Raw genomic sequence first — 12,190 nt, 5'->3', positions numbered from 1 at the left:
ATGGTTCACCAGAAGAGTGGGATTTGTTTTGGTCTATAGCCCTCTCCTTATGAATAGATACAAGAGTCAGAGTAAAGCTATCTTCCAAGTTACATGTGCTGCTGAATTGCTAGAAAATAATGTCATAATGTATAAGATAATATTAAATGTTCCTCTCCTTAAAACACCCATTTGTTTTGGTGTCTGATGAAAACTTGTCAGTAGTTCAAGAAATTGATGTCATGGAGCTGGTGTCTTGTGCCATTTGCTTTGGGACATTTTTTCTTTCCTACCTGTACTTATTCTTCACCTCTCAGCCTTAGAACTGTTTTATCTCAGGTTTGTATAACACCTAGCACATTGGGACTCAACACAGGAAATAAAAAGTATTGCAACAATAACTAAAATTAGAGGCCAGCGTCCAGTACTGCCATGGAAAAACAGCAGGTTTTCCCATTCAAGGCATTCCTGAGAGAAAGCAAAAACAGGATCCCTTTGCTTTCTTGGCACTGAGTCACTGATGTGACTGTCATTTGGAGATTCTAGGAGCAACAAAGATGATGATATGAATGCAGTTTAATTAGTCATTCTACAACAGCAACAGTGACAATTATAAGTTGTTTTAGTACTTTTAGGTCAAGATTTAAAATGATAGGATTTATTGCTCCTGATTTAGAGATTAACATTGTGCCAGTTAATCAACTGTTCAGTATGAAGAATTGACAATTCATTCACATTCTTCTTCCAGGTTGGCAAACTACTGTTTAATAGTTGTGGATTTAAATATATGCATCCATATACACAGATGTATATGTGTATGTATGTATGTATGAAGCTAGAGCAACAGTTCTACATAGGGAAAACAAAAGTAACATTGAGAATCGTGTCAGTTTTCATTGACCCCTATAGCCATGGGGTTATTGCAGAATGAAAGATCAGATACAGCATTTGTCTGCTACACAAAAAGTACTCTGAAGCAAACATCCTGACCTGCTGTATAAAGGCAGCCTAAAAACCACATCATCTCAGCCCTACTTCCACTGCTGTATTTGTTAGTGAGTTGTCTGTAGATGTTTGGGGAGCACTGAATGAATGAAAAACACAAAATTGACCTTTCTCTTTGCCTGTGGGCTTGGCCACACCTATATTTTATATCTCAAAATAATCCAACTTGCAGGTTAAACCTAGGATCCAAAAGTAGCCATTCCCACCTGCTTTAAATGGTGCCTCCAGACCATTCATACACATTACTCATGTTACTCCTAGAGCTAGCACTAAAGGAGTAACTCAACCTTAAAACATTTGTGAGACAGGAATCTGCCTTGAACCTCCAATGCGATTCCCATCAAACCCAAAAGGGAGAGAGATTATTGCTTCCAAGGTGCTGAGAAAGCTTTGTGTCATGGATTGGTGGACTCTGGTTTATGTGCTCAGAAAATATTGCTTCAGGTGATAAATAATCTAAATCAAAGTGGTGTGGATAATATGGCTTCACAGTACTGTGCTACTCAACCAGAAGAGTATACAGCAGTATCCGTAAGGTGCACTTGAGTATGTGCAGGAAGGAGAAAGAAAGAGAAGCCAAAGGTCCAAATTCTTTTTGTACTGGTGTTCACACACACACTGAAGTTGTAAAAGTGAAATGTAAAAATATATATAGTTTTTTTTTATTTGCATCAAATCTATCAGTAGGAAATTGAAGAGCAAAAGTGCACTTTTGCATTTAAATAACTTGTTAATGTCTGGTAATCAAAACAGTCACAGAACAGCAATAAAGTATCTTTTCAAATGTTGCTGAAGGATGTCTATAAAGAGGATATAATGAAAAAGGACTGTCCAAATGTGCACAGATAATATAGTTAATGTATTACTTCTTTTATTATTTTATCATCTTTCATTAATTGCTGGCATCTTTCCTGCAGGAGCTGGTTTCATGAGAAGAGCTTTTAGTCAAATGTCCTAAATGAAACAATCACTTAGAACCTTAGAACAAGGTTGAAAAAAGGTTCACCTGGCTTCTTTAAATCATGGTGGAAAAGGGAGGGCAAAATACTACATTGGTTTCATTTTGAGGCATCCTAATTCTAGGACTGGACCAGACTCCATTGAACAATGCTCCTTGGAGTACAGCTGTGTCTGTGACATGAAGTAAAGGTTAAGCCTGAGATCATTTCTACTGAACTTGCTGACTTGTTTACCTGGACTTGGGATTTAACCATCTTTACTTAACTCAGAAAGAATGAACCAGGGATACACATTGGCCAAGAAATATTTTTTGCTCTTGCAAGCCAAATGGCCTGGCCAATGCTTCAGCACTGAGCAAGTTTGGACGGACCTCCAGAGAGCACTGGGCTCAGTTCTGAGCAAGCAAGAATGAGGCTTGGCCAGTGCAAATATTTCCCCTCTGCATTGGCTACTAGAGGTCAAATGGCTTTTCCAGACAATTTATGATCCCTTTCCCAGGACTGGAGAAGCAGTATAGAGGTAATGTTTGAGTGTAGAGACCACTGTAACCATGGGCCAGATGGATCCCCAGGTGCAGCAGTGGGCAACAAAGGCTGGGGCCTACAACAGGAGGTGTTCATCAGAGTCGCTTCTCATTCTCCACTCACTTAACTAAACCAGCAGAAGTCTATTGTGCGGGAATGCCCATAGTGAACATATGAGATTGCTCCAAGGGCTGAGAGGGATGGATAACATTTGGAAAGTATGCTCCGCTGGGTGAAACACTCGGTGAATGGCTGGGCACAAAGAGTTGTAGTCAACGGAGTTAAATCCAGGTGGCTGCCGGTCACGAGCGGTGTCCCCTGCAGCTTGGTACTGGGACCGCTTCTATTTAATATCTTTATTAATGATCTTGATGAGGGGATTGAGTGCACTCTCAGTAAGTTTGCAGACAACACCAAGTTGGGAGGGAGTGTTGATCTGCCTGAGGGGAGAAGGGCACTACAGAGGGACCTGGATAGACTGGATCAATGGACCAAGGCAAACTGTATGAGTTTCAATAGGGCCAAGTGTCAGGTCCTGCATTTTGCTCACAACAACCCCAGGCAACCCTACAGGCTTGGGGAGGAGTGGCTGGAAAGCTGCCTGATGGAAAGGGACCTTGGTGTAGTGATGGACAGTCGGCTGAATATGAGCCAGCAGTGTGTCCAGGTGACCAAGAAGGCCAGTGGCATCCTGGCTTGTATCAAGAATGGAGTGATGAGCAGGACTAGAGGAGTCATCCTGCCCCTATACTCGGCACTGGTGAGGCCTCACCTCGAGTACTGTGCTCAGTTTTGGGCACCTCAGTACAGATAGGACATGGAGGTGCTGGAGCAGGTCCAAAGAAGGGCAAGGCTTGTGAGGGGCTTGGAGAATGTGCCTTATGAGGAGAGACTGAAGGAACTGGGGCTGTTTAGTCTGGGGAAGAGGAGGCTGAGGGGAGACTTTATTGCTCTTTTCCAATATCTGAAAGGTGCTTACAGCAAGAGGGGGACGGCTTCTCTTCTTCTTCTTCTCTTCTCACTGGTGACAGGTGACAGGACGAGGGGAAATGGCCTTAAGTAGCACCAGGGTAAGTTTAGGCTGGATAGCAGCAAACACTTCTTTACAGAAAGGGTTGTTAAGCACTGGAATTGAGTCACCATCCCTGGATGTGTTTAAAAACCGTTTGGATGCAGTGCTCAGGGACAAGATTTAGCAGAGGGTTGATAGTTAGGGTAGTATGGTTAGGTCATGGTTGGACTTGATGATCTTTAAGATCTTTTCCAACCTGAGTGATTCTATGATTCTATGATTTCAGTTGTGTGCTGCTAAGTTTCCTGTTTCATTTATGGGCACTTTGGAAATGCAGTCCAAAGAAGGCAACATATCCATGCTCTGAGCTATGGCCTGAGTCCAGTGACGTCAACAGAAATGTTCCTGCTCCACCTCACAGGGGTTTGAATCAGATCCTTCATGTAACAGTGTTTGGATGTCTGGTTGTGCTCTCCATACCAAACCACCTAAATGCTTCCCTGCTGACCCAAAGGTTCGCTAACTGCCCCATCTATTTATGTCGCACTATCTGGGAGAGTAGGACAACCTATGCCTTTTCCTTCCAAAGCTACAGTGACCACAATTAAACACTATCCTACTACCCACTTGAGAATATTTCTCTCCTCTCCTGTAACTTTTGGGACTCACAAACGTGCTCCTAACTCCAATAGCCTCCCCGGCCCTTTTATAAGAGAAACATAATGAACTTGACTGTATCATGGATGTGGAAATCAGCAATCAGATGTAGATATCATCACTTTAGATTGGCTCATTTTTATTAAAACTCAGAATCAGATTTGATACTTCCCAGAATCCAATACAGCTATTTTCTTAATCACGAGGTACCAATTTTATGTTCCCATTGCAATAGTTTGCCATTCTTCTGGAACAAAAGACTTGCACTTGTCTCTTTTCCAGGTACCAAACACCCAGCTCACATAATAAATACAAAACAGAAAGAATATTCTAAACTTTATGGAGGAAATGTCTAGAGAGAAACCCGTTTGTGGATACTGGTCTAGGCACCATAGAGACAAATCAATAACTGAGAAGAAGCCAGAAATGAAAGCAGATATTCTTGTGCAAAAGCAAATTTTCCAAAAATCTGGTACCTCTGACCTTCAGACCACTAAGACTGATTTTAATGAAATTGCTCCCAGGTTGTTTAAATACAGTTGGGAGGAGAATGAATCCATATGTCTTCACTTTATATTAGTTTCTAATACTGTATGTAAGCCTAAAGGGCTGCCTCACTCCAGGCAGCACGCACTGAATGAGAGTGCAATTTCTGTTCTGACACAGTGTATGTTGCCACTTCTGCTTAATCATTTTAATTAAACTACATTTAGTTAACAGAATTTGAGAATACCTAGTTCAAAGGATAAAAGATATAAGGAAAGCATATGGTAACTTGATTTTAGTGGTTGAGTCTTCACCAGTTTGAAACTTTCTGGTTTGGGTCTGTTTGCATCCCACTGCGCTTGGTCAGTTTGGTATCAGGATGCATTAAAGCTGACCATAGGATGATGACTCCAAACAGGAGGACAAAACACCACAGACACAAACCATACACTGACCTGCCCATGAAATATAAATTAAAAGGGACAGAGACACATCTGAATCAAACAGATTCTGGGAATCTCCTTGATGGTTTTTTGTTTTGTTTTGTTTCAGTTTTTAACTGTTGTAGAAGCAGTCTCTATTTCACCTAAGACTCATAAATCTGTGTGAGCTCCTGCCCAGACTGAAGGACTGGGTATTTCTACACTGCCCATTGAAGACTACCTAGAATACAATTCTGGCCAGACTCTCTCCACACGAAGAGAAGGTTTTCAAGCATGAGTTGTATTTGAACTCATTCAGGACATGAGAAATCCTTTGTACCCAAAGGACACTTAGTCATTCATTCAGCATCTCACAGCAGGAGTTCTCAAACTGGCTCAGTCAAACTATGCATGGATGTCTTGCAGGCATTCTACATAGGAGCCATGTGGGGGGAAGATGCAAGGAAGTTGAGTGGGAGATGATAAATGAATGTACAAGCCACAGTGTGTTGGGTTAGTTCACTTATAAGCCGAAAAAACATCCTAAAACCAAAAATGGTTAATCTGCAAGCAAATCAGCTGGTGGTGGCATTCAAACAGCATCCAGCAATGTTCAAGGACCCGAACTGTAAGACTTCAAATTCTGTCACCCCTTCCACCCGCTCCTTGGATTCTGGACTGTACATTGTTCTAGGTGCTATCTTCTACTAGGTGCTCGTTGGGCACTTTATGATGCATTACTTGTTTTATCCATAGCCTGGGACAGACTGAACACACTTAAGCAATCTGTCTGCTGTGTTTCTTAATTCTGACTGTTTTCCGACTTCCATAGCATTGGTTTAGCCTACTTCTATTCTCCAAAATCACTTTCTTCTAATAAAAACAGAATGCATATATATGTATATAATTTTTTTTACCTGCCATTTGTTTGTTGGGGATGAGTTAGGGAGGTAACTATGAAAAGGTCTGAATTCAGGAAGGATTTTCTAAATACGTCAACAATGAAATTTTTCCTAACAGGAAATAAGATTCCTTAGATTGATGAGGTCAGGGATAGGTTCCAGTTCCCCTTCCTCATCTGTAACAGCACCTTCCACTATTCAGACAGAACTGGAGATTTCCCACTTCATCTTTTCCTTTTGATGAGCAGAGGTGTGCAAACATCCTTTTCTGGGGATCTGATTTCAAAGCTCTTCCAAATTTTAATTTTGTGCATACTTTCACTCATTGCCAACTATTTTCTTCTTGTTACAGCCGTTCCCAGTTCAAAGTTCCCACTGTCAGCTTCTGCCTTTTTACAGGGATGGCAATGACACTGTGGTCCCAAAGTAAGTTCAGGATCCTCCTTCTGCCTCCTTGTTAATGGAGGCTACTTCCCACTGCAACTTTTTGCTGACTTTGTTGCTTTCTTTCTGAGCAGTTTAATAGTTTTAGGGTTTGATGGTTTTTTGCTCTTCTTGCCAAAATCAAAACCATTTAAATGCTTGCCTTGCCTCTCTCAATGGAAAGAACCTAGCATGCTAAAAAGTGGGTTTGGGAGTTCAAAACCCAGGCAAGAGGAGATTGCCAATGCTTTAAAGTCATTCATTTCCAAAACAGAGGGAAAAGCAATTCTGTCATGACCTGTATTTTATTATCCATCTTATATTTGCATGCCAGGAGGACAGAAGGGACATGTTCTCTCCCCTGGATTGGCCAGAATAACTCACAGTACTTTTTAAAATCAATTATATTACAGAGCAGGTTTTCAGCAGTTCAGCCTGGAGCTGCTGTCAGGTCTTAGAAATAGAGTTGTCACAGACCTTGAGAAGCCCTTGGTCCAACCCCAAAAACACCTACGTAATCTCTGATTGATCTTTTGCTGCCTAATCTGCTAAAAATGATTTTGCAGTATTAGACCTCATGCCCCTCCTGCTTCTGTAGTTTCCCTTCATGCTTTACCAGACCTCTGATGATATAATCCTAACTGTGATCCTGTTTTGATTCCACCCATCACTTTCCTAAATTCTGGTTTGATTGTAAAGGTGGAATAAGGAGGTCCTTTTTAAAACTTTATTTTTAATTGGAGCAAACAGATATCTAGCCTCTGTAAGACTGCACTAGAAATGAATTGCAGAAGTTTGAAAGACAAGTTTGCTGTCTGTTAGATTATCTTCCACGTGGCTGTGGATTAAACATCGGCTTTGCTTTGCTCCTACACAGCATGCCTGCGATCCCCTTCATGATGCGGCAACTGAAAAGCTGGTTGTGAGCTTGAAAAAAGGCTGATTGTAGTGATCCCTGCCTTTCCTAACCCGTTTTTAATTACAGGTGTGTTGGAAGGAGATAACTTATGCAGCAAAGACTGCAGGTGCCTTTCAGTGTCCAAAGGGGAACTATAAGAAAAAAGGAGACAGATTCTTTAGCGGAGTCTATTGTGATAGGGCAAGAGGAAATAGTGGCAAACTAAAAGAGGGGAGATTTGGACTGGATATAAGGAAGAATTTTTTTCCTTAAAGGCAGTGAGAAACTGGCACAGGTTGCCTAGAGAGGTGGACACGCCATCCCTGTAGACACTCAGGATCAGGTTGGATGGGACTCTGAGCACTGATGGAGCTGTAGGTGTCCTTGTTCATTTGGATTAGATGATCTTTAGATGACCCTTCCAACTCAAATGATTCTATGAAAAAAAATTTAAAATACCTAGAAGGGCTGTCAGTCTCGGCATGTGAGGAGTTGGCTCAGAGTGAACAAAGCAGCCTCACAAAATGAACCCTAAACCACTCATTTGGAAAGGAGGTGGCATTTCTGCTGGAGCAGCACTGGTGAATTGTGGTGGCTACTGGCAGCTCGGCAGCTCTCCTAAACAGAACTGCACCAGATGTTTTAGGAGGCCGATCATTCCTTCTGCTCCTTGTGCAAGGTTTAGTGAAATAGGTTGATAAATGATAAATGGCAGCAAAGATGAAAATCCCAACTGTACCCCTAAGGACGGGCATTCAGCTCTAGCAAAGCTGTCCACCACTGCAACTACATCTCTCCATCCTACAGAGGTTGCTGCTTCTGCTGTGATGGACGTTTAGCAGGTGGGCAGAGTTCCACTTTATCCACTATGAGGTCTTGGGCAGGCTGATCTGATGCCTGATGTTGTGGTTGGCAGCTCTGCCCATAGCAGGGGATTGGAACTAAGTGATATTTGAGGTCCCTTCCCATTTAAGCCAATTTATGATTCTGTGTTCCGCTTGCAAAACAGAGAATTTGCTCAAGAGCTGACTTAGTTAGCAAGGCCAAAATGCCTCCAGATAGTCACCGGTACTTGTTTGTGTATGAAATCGTCATTGCATTACAGCAGTGGTTCTAAAAAAGGTTAATTACTTAGATGAATTGAAAAATCTATGTTCATTTACAAATGGACATAAAATGAAGACTCAATTATGATAATATATTTACATTGTCAACTTAGATGAAAGCATATCCAAAAACATTGCTGGAAGTGGAGCCCTGGGGTCTGATCCTTCAAAGCCTCAGCTACACCGGTGGCTCTTGGCACCAAGACCAGTGAGTGAGGACAGGACAAGGCTTTTGTTTCACCGAGAAATAATATTGATCTTATTTAAGAATAAGGTAAGCAGGTAATTCCTTCCTTCCCCCAGAGTCACGCATATTTGGTTGGGATAGACAGGAGTGTTTTTGTTCTACAGTAAATTCATAGCAAATATAAATAGACATTTCCCTATATTTATTACTCCCAAGAGCCTTGTAGATGGATTTCACCTCACTTACCATACCACAAGCAAATTATGTTGAAATCCTTCCAAGATCTGAGATGATATGTTTATAAATTCTCCTTATTGAACTCTTGGCCTCAAGTAACTTTATTATAATAAAACATTTTGGTGTTTATTTTATTTTTTTAATGCATTCTGTTTACTGTGAGAGATGTGGCAGCAGTTTGTAATTTCCCATTCATCAGCTGGTTTTTATGCTGTGAAACAGGCATAAAGCATAAATGCATCGAATAATAAAATAACACCCCAGTGTATCAGATATATAATGAATTTCTGCATGTGTTGTTGCTTTTGTTATACTGATTTACAGCCCTTTTAATGTACACAGTCTTCTTAAGCAACTTAGAGTTGATTGTTTTGGAACTAGGCTGTGATTCAAGACAACATACTGGACGCTTGCCATGTTTAGAGAAGTTATCGAAATCCCTCTGGGGGTAAACAATCATGGACTGAAGAGTTCAGGTTGTTCAACATCCCAAAGACGTTTTCTGTCTGCTGAACCTGATTGCTCAGGTGTGACGAAAGCAAAATCAACACCAATGGAGGTGGGGATGAATGAGCACCGAGGGATGAATGAGCACCGAGGGATCATGATGTACATACGCACATCGGTGCTTTGCAGATCACAAAGCAACCCTGAAATGGTTTGGTGGTCAGTGGCTCAATATTCAGATGGACACCAATGACGAGTGGTATCCCTCAGAGCTCAGTACTGGGACCTGGCATAGTACTGGTGCTATTTAATATCTTCATCATTGTCATTGACAGTGGAATCGAATGTATCCTCAGCAGATTGTGGATGACACCAAGCTGTGTGGTGCAATCAACACCCCCGAGGGATGGGATGCCATCCAGAGAGATCTGGGCAGGCTGAGCAGTGGGCCCAGGAGAACCTCGTGGGGTTCCACAAAGCCAAGTGCAGTGTTTTGCACGTGGGTCACAGCATCCTCTGCTATGAGTACAAGCTGGGGGATGTAAGGATGGAGCACAGCCCTACTGTGGACCACACTAGGAGAGAGCTCTGCCTTTCCTTTCCTGAACAGCCACCTGCACTGCCTGAAGACAAGCAGCAGTACCTTTGGTTGATGCCCACGTCTGCCTGTTGCTCCTCAGCACCCTCAGATTCTCTGTGCTGTGAGGTGCTCTGCATCCCCTGCACCCACTGGGGCTGCAGAATGGTGAATGCCTGTAGTCACACTACCAGTTCTGCTGCGCCCAGGATTTGCTGCCAGCAGTGTAGCTGGAATTACTATGGCTGTTATCTCCTTTAATCTTATCTCTTTTACAAGCTTCCCAGCGAGTGGTAAGGATCGTAGTAACATCAATTACGCGTCCATTAGCATTACTGATATCACTTTTCTTGCAGCATTATCGAGATAGAGATGTATAAAATGTCAATATTTCCTTCCCCTGCACTATGTTAATCGCACTGGACGTCGCCGCATGGCTGCTCATCACAGGGGCTGGGATATTTATGCTCATTTAACATTTACAAGCCGCCAGTCTGCCTGGGCACTGCTCTCCACACAAACACGTGTGAAAGGCTAATGGGCTGGGCTGAAAAATGGGTCTGACTCCAGTAATTTTCTAAACACTTGAAACACATTAGGACTCTTATGCTGCTCTACAGACACAAGGCCTGATTCTACTCATTCTCAAACTGGTGGCAAAATTCTCACAAAGTTCCCTGAAATCCAGCTCTCACATGCTGTGCCCAGTTCCTTTAGAACCCTGAGATGCTATCTTGCCCCATAAAGTCGTACATATTCAGCATCATGAGGTGGTCCTGGACTTTCTCTACTCTTACCCTTAGAGAGATTTTGCTCACCTGACCCCCTCATAGAATTTCAGGGACACTACAGACATGAGAAGCCTGACTGGCCATGAAGACCAACACAAAGAAGTCATTAAGTACTTCAGCCTTCTCCTTACCTGAGGAGGCCAGATCTCCCTTTTCATTTATCAGAGGGGGTATGTTCTCCTTTGCCTATCTCTTTTGCCCAATGTATCTAAAGAATTCCTTTCTGTTGTATTTCATGTCCCTCACCAAGTCGAATTTCATACGCACCATGCTTTTGCAACTTCATCCCTGCACATTTGGACAGCATTCTGATATTCTTCCTAGGCTACCCATTCCCTTATTTCCATTTACCTTATTTTTCCCTAGCCTGACCAGCAGCTCCTTGCTCAGACATTCTGGTTTCCTGCCTCATTTATCCAATTTCTTATTCTGGTGGACAGAAACCTCTTGTGCTCTCAGAAAGGCATCCCTAAAGTGCTGCCAGCTCTGGTCTGTTCCCTTGTCACTAAGGAAAGTTTCCCAGGGGATCTCATACAGCAATTCCTTAAACAGCTTGATGTTTGTTCTCTTGAAGTTCGGGGACCTGACTCTAATCTTTGCCAGGCTCACATTCCTTGAGATCACAAGTTCAACCACAGCTGCAGCACAGGCTGTCACCGATCTTAACTTCTTCTGCAATCTCTTCTGAGTTGGTGGCACCAAGTGAGTTCCACGTTGGTGATGTCCTTGTTCATTGCAGGGGAGTTGGACTAGGTGACGTATGAAGGTCCCTTCCAACTCAAATTATTAAATGATTCTATGATCTCTCTGTACATTATTGTCCCCTTTTCAGGCCTCTGTTGCAGCCCATCTGTGGCAGATTTGGGGCCAGAGTCTGTGATGTGGGTGTGTTTGCCCACTACCAAACACAGGATGGTGCTGAGCCATCACCCTGATCCATCAGTTATCCCAATAGCTGCTGCTGCTGCTGCTGTCAGAGCTTGTAACAGAGCTGGCCACTAGTCTGTTCTCTTCTCCTTATGGGAAAGTAATTTCAGTTGACATTTGCCTAGTCTAAGTGTTGTTATCGTGGTATCATCCTCATTTTGCACTTATTTCACATAGTCCTGACACGATAACAATGTCTGCATAATCTTGCATGGAAATTCCTTTTCAGTGTCCATTGGTCTCTACTGATTTATGTGGACACTGCTTTCTTGTGTCACCATGAACTGCTCTCCATAGATTTTCCGTGTCATTGATTTGCCATCATCTCCACAATTCAATACAATTTTCCTCCGCTCGCATTTGATATTCTCGTGTTGACACCAAAGACCTACCTCACTAATATTGTATTAACATTGCTCTGACACAGGGACAAATCCTTACACTAATAACATTTACTGATAATAGCATCACCGTAATGCAGTTACCAGTAATTTGCTTCCATAGGATTCAGCCTTTGGACTTCACATCCAGACACTCTCTCAGAAGCAGTTGCATTGAGCGCTGCCAGCAATGCAGTGCTTTGTCTAAATGAGGAGTAACAGCTGCACACCAATAACTCAGCAGATTAGATCTTCAAAGACCTTTGAGAG

The sequence above is a fragment of the Meleagris gallopavo genome, chromosome 6 (assembly GCF_000146605.3).
Source record: "Meleagris gallopavo isolate NT-WF06-2002-E0010 breed Aviagen turkey brand Nicholas breeding stock chromosome 6, Turkey_5.1, whole genome shotgun sequence".
Lineage (NCBI taxonomy): Eukaryota > Metazoa > Chordata > Aves > Galliformes > Phasianidae > Meleagris > Meleagris gallopavo.
The sequence above is the reverse complement of the archived record's forward strand: the minus strand, read 5'-3'. Positions refer to the sequence as shown.